Below are 10996 nucleotides of genomic sequence, written 5' to 3'. Positions count from 1 at the left end.
ATTATACCTTCCATTATGCCTCAAATGATTTTAAACCAAAACTATGCCTCAAAAGGGCATTTTGGTCATTTTATAAGGTGTAAAAGGGTTAAAATGATAACCTGAGTTACAGGTCTGATTTAATTAGTAATTATATTTAATTTACTAAGTTATAACAGTAGGGTATCAAATTTATGTGAAATTTATTATCTTTAACCTTACTATGCACCGTAGGGGCATTTTGGTAATTTCACATGTGCCTAAAAGGTCAATTCTGGAATTCTGAGTTCAAAACATTTGCCTACTGTTTAAAATATAAAAATTTACTAATTACATCAGTAGGTTCAAACCCTTATGCTTAATAAGGTTCTAGTGCACACTTATGCGTTAAAAATGCCTAAAAAGGCGATTTGGAGCCATTTCCGGGTTTTCTGTAAAAAGCTGATATTTTTAATATTCCAGAAGGCTCAAAATAATTTATTTATCATAACAAATCAGTAGAAATTGGTTTGGGGTCAAAAGGATTTGTAAAACTCATTTTATGGCTAAAAAGGTTAAAATCGGCATAAACCGAATTAATCTTAGTTCACTAAGTTATGCTCAGCCTAAAAATAAATAAAAATCTCCAAAAATCCCAAAATATTATTTTATAACAGTGGGTAAAAAGTTTGGTATAAAAATTTGGGTTTTGATAGGCTATACGTAATTTACGCCATTTAATTAGTAAAGAAGCTCTTAATTACGCTATTGAGCATAACTCTTAATCTAGACCTCAAACTGACTTCAAATTTTGGGTGCAAGTTTATAAATCAGTAGCTAAGGTGCCTACCCTTTTATATTTTCAAAAATCCCGTTTTAAGGTCAAATGGGCATAATGGTCAACATATGAGCGATTAACGGAAACATGCATGTGAATAGGATATCTAATGAACCAAGTTGTATAATCTTAGAGAGTTATACTAACATGTAAATAGGTTCAAAAGAAGCTCTAAGGCAATCCTAATCTTGGCTTAAATGGGTCAGAACTGAAAGTCAAAGCAGAAGTCAAACTTTGCGACTTTCGGTTCCAAACCGAGCCTAAACTGAAAATTGTCGAGTTGAACATGTTGGAACATGTTCTTACATTAATTACCAAGTTATTTTAATGATTAAACAGGTTGCATGCATCCTACATTGCTAATTATGTATTAAATCGCAAATAACCTTTCTGTTGACTTTTTAATATAAGCTTTGACTCGACAATTAACATAGTTAGAGTGGGAATCTGGAATTACCCTTTTAAGGGTTTGTTACCCACATAATTACCTACTTAAAGGTACTTTTAATTCGTGATTTGACAGAGCAAAATTTAATTAATCACGAAGTCAAACCTTAATTACGATGGTTTGACTTTTAGCTAATTAACTAAGCTAAAACGAATTAGGAAGGGTTAAGGACACTTACAAGAGTCCTAATTGAGATTAGAGATCACTAGGAAGATAGCTTGAAGTCCAGAGAGCTCCAGAAGTGAATTTTTGAAAGTGGGTGATCAAATGGTTACAACTAAGGTTCTTATATAGTGAATTTAATCTTCTAGGATGGTGCCACAAGAGTCTATGAATGTAACCAGATGAAGACAAGTGCCCCTATTGCATGAAAAACCATTGGAGATGCTCTGGTATTAGAAAACAAGCCATTGAAGTCGGTTACAGACCTGAACTGGCAGCTGCCAAATGTTTTCTGTCGCTGGCACCCTGACGCGGCCCGCGTGAGGGTATAAGCGATTCTAATGCGGGCCGCCTGGACCGGCAAAACCTGCCAAACAAGTTTCATCTTTTGCACTTTTGGTCCCTGGTCCTTTGTAACGTGGTTTTGAGCTTCTAAATTGCCATTTCAGCCTCCAAACTTGATTTTTAAGGGCCTTGGGACTTTTACTAACTTGGTTAAGTCCTTGACTAACCTTGTAACCACTCATAAGGCCATAGAATTCAATGTTGACGCTTTTAACCCCTCGAACACGAATTTGATCATAACTTTCTCATACGATAACGAAACTTTATGAAATTTTAACCACATATTCTAGTGAGTATATTTTATCGTTACAAAGCTTCGGGTCTGCCAAAAGGTCACTCAGAGGTATACTTTGCACATGTTGACACTTTTAGCCCCTGTAGTTTGTAATTCCTCACTTTCCTTTATGTTTCGCTTCGTATGATCCATGATTTATTCGTTGGAAGGTATAAACATTATGTAGGGCTATTTTAGAATATATTTATCCATTGTTGACACCTTGGACCTTTATATTCACATAGTTTTCCCTGTTTGTCAACTTTAGTCCCTCTAAAGTATTCTTTCTCACGTTCAGAGCTTATGACACGTGTTTATACTTTATTGGACACAAATTTTCAAGGTGTTACAAAAATGTCAATTACAAATTACTTACCTTGTAAAAAGATGAAAGACATATTTTTTCAGCCGAGCCAGGGCAAGCTCAGGTTGAACTCAATTATAAACCGAGCCGGCTCGGCTCATATTTGAAACTGTGTTGAAACTTGAAGCTAAAGCTCGGTTTAGTTTTTAACCGAGCTAGCTCGATTTTAAAAAGAAAATTTAAAAGATATCTTTGAACGATTTTAAAATGAAAATTTAAAAGATATCTTTGAAAATTCAATAGTCTAAATTATTAATAGATATTTAAAGAAACATATCCAAAATAAGTTAACCTAAAACATTACAAACTAAAATTAAGTTCAACCAAACACAAAATAAGTGTCAAATTTCAATAAAATATACAATATAAGTTTATTAGGATGAATTCCCAAATATGCCATAAATATCCATTTGCACTCTACATGCATCTACATAATAATCGTTTTTTTTTTTTTTTTTTTTTGTAATATCTTATATGTTGGAAGTCTAGTGTGAATGAAAGTCTCAAGTTGGTAATTCACCTTGTCCCGTATTGGTGTGGGAACAAAAAGATAGGCTATTTATAAGGTGAAACCTTATAAATAGAGAACACTTCAACTGAACACAAATACAAATCCGAATATCAAAAATGCCACTTTTTAATCTTTAACAAATTTGAAAAAAAAAACGACTTGTCAATTCAGGTTATGTTGAATCTTAAAAGTATAGCTTAAAACAAAAGGAATCACATGTATACAAATGTCAAACGAGTCATACGTCAATTAAGTGTAGTCTTAAAGCATAAAGTGGTGTAGTCTTAAAAGCATAAAGTGATAAAACCTCCTAAATAATTGTAGACCCGGTGGCAACGTATTCTAAAATCGTTACTATACTTTTTCGGGTTTTTTTGGTTAATATACTAAGTAATTTATTTTTATGCATATTTAATATTATATTAAGTAATCGTATTTTTATAATTTTTATTTACAAAATTTCACCGGATTCAAGATCATATTTCAAGTTGAAGACATTAGTGGTGATGTTTCGATAATATCATTTCATCGTCCGACTGACTAACTTATTGAGAAAGTCATTCTTAAATCTGCAAAACAATTGATTGAGGAAAACACAATTGTCATATGAATATTTAATATTTAAATTTTATATAATAGATTTTTATGGTTACATTTTTTACTAATGTTTTATATATGAAATACTATAATTCGATGTTTTTCAGGATGTTGATTACATTAGATTTGTAGTTGATTTAAACACATGATTGGGAAGATATTTGCTTTTAAGATTGAGATAACAAGTAATAACTTGGCAACTTTTCATAAAGTTTATGGTGTTACAAACGTTAGTGATGATAACTCAATTATTAAAGAGCTCAAAAAAAGTTGAAGGTTAAAGAGGTATTAGTTATACAATCAAGAAATTATTACATTACTAAATATTTCTATTTAATCAACATTTGGTTATTACTTACTAGGGAAACATCCATAAAGATGACAAAGATGTAACTCCTATTAAGGGAATTATGTCAAATACGAGCCCGGTTCACTCATTTATTATTTCTGCATTTTATTACCTTCTGTTATTTCTGTTTCTGATTAATTTTACAGTTCTGATCAGTACCAGTTTTATAACATTATATGTACAGAAAAATTAAAAATATAGTAAAAGTAAAACAATTTGAGCTAAACTTAGCCGAGCTAACGAGCGGGCCAAACAGAGTCGAGCTGAGTTAGGCTCGCTTTCTAATCGAGCCGGTTATTGAGCTCAACAACATATAATAAGAATTGACCTCGTTAGCATATAATAAGAAATAACATAAACAATAATCCGTCACGACCAGCATTCATATCCATTACATTTCTAGCACTTGAACAGTTTACAGCAAGGCCTTTGTAGACATTTGTTACCAGTTCAAAATAGTCTGTATCCTCATGAAAGACCAGTTCAGCCTTTGAGGCCATAGTGTAGATGTAATACACAAAATTCCGAAACCGTAAAATATTTAAATATCGATCTTTTATGTCGAGCTTAAAACAAATTTAACGTGTTCGGAAAATAAATTAATTAATTAGCGACTTTAATTGAACAAAAAAATTTTGTTTACTGAGCATTATTTAACAATTGATATTTAAAATTTTAATTAACTTTTCTTATTTAACTGATTGTTTAAAGTTTTATTTTTATATAAAGTTCAAATTAAACTAAATAATTTATTTGTGAATTGTCTAATAGTCTAGGGTAGGATTTGAAAGATATAACTAAATAAATCTCATCTTCCCTTTTGAGAAAGGAGTCATGTTCTTAACCTAGCAGCCGCCATTCCATTCCCACATTGTCACCGGCTTCATCGTCGTACAACCTTAACCGCCGTCACACTTTGCCGGTGAAAAAAAAAAAAACTTCAAGATAGTCGCAACACCACCGTCTAGCGCGAAACAGATACATCCCACCGTGACCAACATAGCCTCACAACTCTCAACTTTCTGCTTGGGCGTATGGATCGCCTCCGTTCTACACGAGTCCGGCCACCCTCGCTGCCCCTATTAGTCACGAATCAGAGCAGCCGCACCGTCATGGCCACCGCAGCCTTATCGCCTCCCATCATTCCCGATCTACTCCGTGATTGAAACCACCATCATTTATGCCCGTTTGTTAGTCGTCGCAGCCCACCGGCAACGTGATCGTTACCGGGCTTTCTCTCGTCGTTCCGATCTACAAGGTAGACGAACCAACTGTCTTTGTTTGTTTGATTTCTTTTCCGTTAAGGCTTCCGATTTGAGTTAAGGGTGGGTTGTTTCTGGCGATCAAGGGTTTGGGTTTTGTTTTGGTTTGATTTTGGCTAGCTAATTACGAGTAGAGGAACTGAGTTTGATTCGTATTTTGCAATGTTGAGTATGTGTGTGTTTGATGTGGATGCGTACGTATGTGTGTGTCACCTGGTGTGTTCATGTGTGTGTGTTCTAAATGTGTGAATGTGTAGGGTGTGTACCTTGTATATGATCTGGTGTGTAGGCATAAAGGTTGAAAAAAAAATATTAAAACAATCAAGCAAACTCTTTTAACTAGTTTTGACTTGTGTCTAATTAAATATTTAGTAAAATTTATATTGACTTTGAATTTGTAATCCTATTTACGAAATTCTATAGCTACCCATAAAGGTTATTAAAAAAAAAAAGATTTATGTAGCAGATATTACAAGTCTCAACATTTTTATAAGGATTATTTTTGCTAAAATAGTTCTAGATGTCTATGATTAGCATTCCTAAAATCTTATGCTGTCATTAGAAAAGGTTAAGAAAAATTATACTTTCTACAAAATTTCGTTTTAACCACTAATATAAATTATACTGCAAGCTAAAATGAGTAAATCGATCACCTTCCCTCTTTATATATATAAAATATAATGTGGTGAGCGACCCGGAAAACAAGGCTAATAAATTATGTCGGGTAACCTTTGTTCGCGATTGCCGGAAAAGTTGACGAATTCTTTTAAAATAAATAGATTATAATAAGACTAATCTTAAAGATACGAATTTTAGGTTTGCGTATTATTTTTAAGGACAGTTCGATTTGTGGGTTTTTGCTGCGCTTGCAAACAAAGGTACGGATTCTGTTTCATTTTCATCATAGTATAAATATAAATTTGTATCCGTTACTTTGTAGTACGGATTTTTCCATCGTGGTCGGTCTTCAATAATTCTTTATTATGTTATTTTGATACTTTTTAGTGTTTTGGAAATTGTCCGTTATCTCTGGTATCCTCTGCTTTGATTATTATTATTATGCTGTAGCATGCCATACCTCAGACTTGTATTCATGGTCGCATGTTCCCGTTAGTTTTATTTTAGTTGCCTGTTAATTATTTACAAGGCCTTAGTATTTGTACTCTGTCACCCGAGCATGTCTGGCTTGCCGTTTGGGCGTCAAAGGCATGGCACTTATCGTGAGAGTGCGTAATAAAAGTTCACGGCGTCTCTAGCTCGTGCTTGTGTAGCACCTTGGCCCCTAGAGGCGTATAGATCGATCTTAGCTATGAGTTTGAGTCTGTTGTCTGGAGATGGAATAATGGGTATACGCCACACTCACCGTCTCATAGGTACATAAGAGTAGCTACCTGTGTACCAGTCTGTTTGTTTGTAGCTCTGGGTGCTTCTGTGTTACACGATTTGTTCTGTTGATATACATCTATCGTGTAAGTTAGTATATGTTTCTGTATGTGAATATGTCAGTATTTGTTCCGATATGTCTGGTATGTTTTGTACGCATCTGATTATGCTTCCGGTCATGTATCGGGTTATGCTTCTGATTATGTTCAGTATATGTTCTGATGTACGTGATATGTTTCGTACGCGTCTGGTCATGGTTCCGATAGTGAGTCAATCATGCTTCTAACTATGTTCAGTATCCGATTATGTTCTATATTAGTTATGTCTGTTTTGACTCGGTGTCTGTTTTAGTTTCGTCCCAGTATGAGTCTCAATTTGGATTTCGATTTCCGTGTTATACGTATAGTTTGTATCTGTCAGTACCTGTATTCATTATTTGATTCAATTTTTGTTCTATACTTGTCGTTGACTATGTCTTTGTTTTGTGTCAATTCTCTCGATCGGTTTAATGAGTTTTGTAAGAATCGAATTATTCTACTTTTGAACTTAGGTTATCCGTTAATTTGGTTATTAAATATAAACCTCCAATGCTATAAAAATAGTTATTTTTATATAATCACTTATGAAGTATGATGAATTAATAAATAATAATCTTAATCCAAACATTTATTTAAAGATGATAATTTTGACAGTTCTTTTCTTTTAAAGGTTAGTGGATTTTTAAATGGTATTCAAAATGTTTCGGTTTACGTATTTGTTTTCGTTTATGTATCGCCTTCCCATGTCGGTTTACAACATTATCACAAAAATTACGTTTTGAGATCCAGGTTATTTGAGTTATTCTAATTCTTAAATGTAAGTTTCAGAGTTAGAAAATTAGTTATTTTGTCTAATAATGACCTGTTATGAAATTTGATAAATTATTTTATTGATTAAATTCATACGTTTATAAAAAAAAAAATTAGTTTTGCCAAGTATCTTGTTTTGACAATAATAGTATTATTTAATGTTGTTCAAAATATTAGATAATTATTAGTATTTAAGTTGTTCAAACGTTTCATTTGATAGGTCAGAAAATCTTTTATATGAATACTAGATTAGTTAAACGATGTTTTAAAATAAGTTCGTTTATACAAGATAAATCGTTTTAGTCATTATGGCCAATAATGTATCAGTCTCAACATCAGTTTTGGGTTGGGTTCGGTATCGGTGATGTATAGCATTTACTTTTGTTTTTGTTTTAGTTTCCGTCACAGTTTCAGATCGGTTCGTGTATCAGTTTCTGCATTAGTGATGTGCCTGCATTTGTTTTTTTGTAATCGTGTCAATGACTGTTTTAGTTCAGTCTCAGTTCAGTTCAGTTCTGTTCCGTTCTATTGTGTTTTGCTTCTGCTGATATGACTTTACTGGTACTGTTGATTTCTCCGTTACTGAGCAACTTTTGGCTCAGCCGTATTTTTTTCTTTTTGTGTTTTCCTATTTGTTTTACAGGTAATATGGGATGATCTGGGATTTCAGTGATGAGCGTTAGGAAGTTGCTGGTCAAGATTCTATATTTCAGTACTGTAATAAATGTAATTAGGATATTTTATTTAATGTTATGGATTGGTTTTAGTTTTGATATCTGTAAGAGTGACACGTCAGCCCTAGCGGGGTTGGGGTGTTACAGTAGACCATGTATTTGTCACTGGAATACAACAATCAAGAGATGTAAACCTAAACAATGACGATGATGCTTATGATAGCTCTAGTTCTATATTACAAACACGTAGTCATCGTCTAACCTGAAGTTTTGTTTTCTTTACGTGATTTGTAATTAGAAGAAAAAAGAGGCTTCTCGTATATAACTAGCCCGATTTCAAGCCACTATCTTACAACAAAAAGATTTGGTGACAGGGGCGAAGTATAGAGGGGGGGATGAACTTTTCGCTCAGTAGTGTTATATGTGTAGTTTTCGTATAGAAATTTTTGGGTATATACGTTTTCGACCCCCTACCATTCAGGTCAAGCTTCGCCACTGTTTGGTGAGAGTTACCATGGCTGCAAAATAACAGAAAAAAGTGTTTAATTAACAGAATAATTAGGATAAATAGAGAACACTTCAACTGAACACAAATACAAATCCGAATATCAAAAATGCCACTTTTTAATCTTTAACAAATTTGAAAAAAATCGACTTGTCAATTCAGGTTATGTTGAATCTTAAAAGTATAGCTTAAAACAAAAGGAATCACATGTATACAAATGTCAAACGAGTCATACGTCAATTAAGTGTAGTCTTAAAGCATAAAGTGGTGTAGTCTTAAAAGCATAAAGTGATAAAACCTCTTAAATAATTGTAGACCCGGTGGCAACGTATTCTAAAATCGTTACTATACTTTTTCGGGTTTTTTTTGGTTAATATACTAAGTAATTTATTTTTATGCATATTTAATATTATATTAAGTAATCGTATTTTTATAATTTTTATTTACAAAATTTCACCAGATTCAAGATCAAATTTCAAGTTGAAGACATTAGTGGTGATGTTTCGATAATATCATTTCATCGTCCGACTGACTAACTTATTGAGAAAGTCATACTTAAATCTGCAAAACAATTGATCGAGGAAAACACAATTGTTGTATGAATATTTAAAATTCAAATTTTATATAATAGATTTTTATGGTTTCATTTTTTACTAATGTTTTATATATGAAATACTATAATTCGATGTTTTTCAGGATGTTGATTACATTAGATTTGTAGTTGATTTAAACACATGATTGGGAAGATGTTTGCTTTTAAGATTGAGATAACAAGTAATAACTTGGCAACTTTTCATAAAGTTTATGGTGTTACAAACATTAGTGATGATAACTCAATTATTAAAGAGCTCAAAAAAATTTGGAAGGTTAAAGAGGTATTAGTTATACAATCAAGAAATTATTACATTACTAAATATTTCTATTTAATCAACATTTGGTTATTACTTACTAGGGAAACATCCATAAAGATGACAAAAATGTAACTCCTATTAGCACTGTTAAAAATGATGATGCAAATAACATTGGTGATAAAATCTGTTTAACGTTTTATGAAAATAAAATAAGCAAGCGTAAACTGCTTGATGTTTACAACTTTGAAAGCGACTCAACTATGGGTAATTCTACAACTCAAAGTAACTTCAAGGATGTGGATGATGTTTGCAACAGGGAATTTAACCATCCAACCTCAAAGAACGGAAAATACTCGAGATGATTTTATGCATTTTCAGTTTGGACTATTGATTGTTTTATTTTGTTCAATGTGTGTCGTCAACCTCTTTAGATCTTTATTTTCGTTTATTGACATTATTGTTTGACGTTCAGACCCGGTTTTAGGGTTGGGCAGCCCGGCCAGATGCCAAGGCCCAAAGGGTTAATAGGGCCCGACAAAATTTCAAGGCCTAGATTTTTAAGTGAGCACTGTTATGTTAAATATTTAATAAATGAGTTCAATAACCAAAAATGAAGCTAGTTCAATGGTTAAGACACTCAAATTTGAAAACCAAGCTCATGACTTCTAATCCCCTCCTGTGCATTTTTATTTAAACAATTTTCAACTATTAGTCTCCTGCGTTTTTATTTATCAACCCACTTAATTAATTAACAGTTTGATCAAGTTAACAAGATGATTATATGATTCATTGGTTAATGTTTATGGTTATAGTCTTAACCATGATTAACCTTTATTTTTAGTTAATGATTTTGTAATGATTCATTTTCTAAAAACAATATTAACGTTTTATAAAGTGAGATTAGGCGACATGTTATGCCTAAAAACATCACTAATTTGAATCACATATTTATATATACATGGGTAACATATTTTATCAAACTACACCACTTTTGGTTTGTTTTGTTTATTTTGTATTGTGGTTTCTTAATATATATATATATATATATGATGAGTTTATATTATAATAAGTGGACCCAATTTTTTTGTTTCACCCGAGACCCAAAATTTTGTTATCGTTCTTGGAGATGGCCCTGAAAAAAACTATCTAAAGAAAAATGTTAATAGGCAGGAGATTAGGAAGTGGGACTAATGGTGTTAATTGTACGTGTATTGAAAAGTTAAGCAATTGGATTTGGAGTCTGGAGATTAGGCGAGTGGTCTCTTCTTTACAATAAAGGGGCTGCTAAAAAGGATTGTATGGAATACATTTGTTTGGCCTTTTATGTTAAAAAGGCAAATGGATTCTATGCTTGTACATGCATGCCATGCATGAGATAACTAATGGTGGGTTGTCATTGCATGTCTTTTTGCTTTTTTCTAGTTATGTTGTTACTTAGTGAAATGGTAGCATCCTTAATTTCTTATGATTCCATGTTCTTCGTACCATATTACCACACATCATAAAAAACTACAACATATAATTCAAATAGAGATTAGGAAGTGGGCCGATCAAAAGTGTTAATTGTGTGTTGAAAAGTTAAGCAATTGGAGATTAGTCCAGTGTTATCTTCTTTACAATAATGACG

At 32.5% G+C, this 10996-nt stretch overlaps 1 long non-coding RNA gene across 1 annotated transcript; it reads left to right on the top strand.

Annotated features, from left to right (window-relative positions):
* Positions 1-4669: 4669 nt before the first annotated feature.
* LOC110896000 lies at positions 4670-8252 on the top strand. Its single transcript, XR_002567567.2, has 3 exons — positions 4670-5104; positions 5925-5986; positions 7983-8252. It is a non-coding gene; the product is annotated as an uncharacterized LOC110896000 (long non-coding RNA).
* Positions 8253-10996: the final 2744 nt, after the last annotated feature.

The sequence above is a fragment of the Helianthus annuus genome, chromosome 12, assembly GCF_002127325.2.
Source record: "Helianthus annuus cultivar XRQ/B chromosome 12, HanXRQr2.0-SUNRISE, whole genome shotgun sequence".
Classification (NCBI taxonomy): Eukaryota; Viridiplantae; Streptophyta; class Magnoliopsida; order Asterales; family Asteraceae; genus Helianthus; species Helianthus annuus.
This window is presented reverse-complemented; position numbering and strand designations above follow the sequence as displayed.